The 708-nt window shown below is 56.4% G+C and overlaps 1 protein-coding gene across 1 annotated transcript in view; it reads left to right on the forward strand.

Moving 5' to 3' along the window:
* The first annotated feature begins 173 nt into the window (after positions 1-173).
* The window catches only part of RASL11B (RAS-like family 11 member B), a 4444-nt gene continuing 3909 nt past the window's right edge, over positions 174-708 (forward strand). The window contains exon 1 of the mRNA XM_014945618.1: positions 174-550. The gene's annotated coding sequence lies outside the window, so the exon portion shown is untranslated. The remainder of the gene's footprint in view (positions 551-708) is intronic.

Genomic DNA, 708 nt, shown 5'->3' on the forward strand with positions numbered 1-708 from the left:
GCGCGGCTTTGTTCCTGCCGGGATTTGGGGATCGGGACCGGGGGTGTGGGTGTGGGTTACCCCGGGGGGTGGTGGTGGTGGTGGAGGAGGGGGGAGCCCCTCAGTCCCGGCTTTCACCCCGGGAGCCCCCCGGGGGGTGCCCGGTTGGAGGTGCAAAGCCCAGCGTGGAGCCAGGTCCCCAGCGTAAAAGAAAAAAATTTAAAAAAACTTAAAAAACGGGGCTGCTGGCACCTCTAAGGGCTTTTTTTTTTATTTTTTTTTTTTAATTACCACCCCGAGGTGCCCCAGGTCCCTTAAACCTTATTCCGTGGGCATCCCGGCAAATGCGCTGCCTGTGGGCACGGCTTCACCAGCACCCTGTGTGTGTGTGTGTGTGTGTGTGCGCGTGTCTCTGTGTCTCACCACGTCCCCGGGCTCCAGGGGATTCCAGCAGAATTTACTTTATATGGTGAGAACGTCCCTCCTGGAAGAAGTCTTTTAGATAAAATAAGAAAGCGTTCTGTAAACTTAATATTCCCCTACTGCCAGCAGCTGAATGGCGTGGGCAGAGGTGAGGAAGAGAATGGGAAGGAGAAAGGGGAAGGGAAGGAGAAGGAGAAAGTAAAGGGGAAGGGGGAAGGGAAGGAGAAGGGGAAGGGGGAAACGAAAGGAAGCGAAGGGACGCGGGTCGGGAAGGCTGAGGGTTGCGGTACCGCAGGTGCCCACATC

Source organism: Calidris pugnax, unplaced genomic scaffold, assembly GCF_001431845.1.
Source record: "Calidris pugnax isolate Ruff unplaced genomic scaffold, ASM143184v1 scaffold58, whole genome shotgun sequence".
NCBI classification, from domain to species: domain Eukaryota; kingdom Metazoa; phylum Chordata; class Aves; order Charadriiformes; family Scolopacidae; genus Calidris; species Calidris pugnax.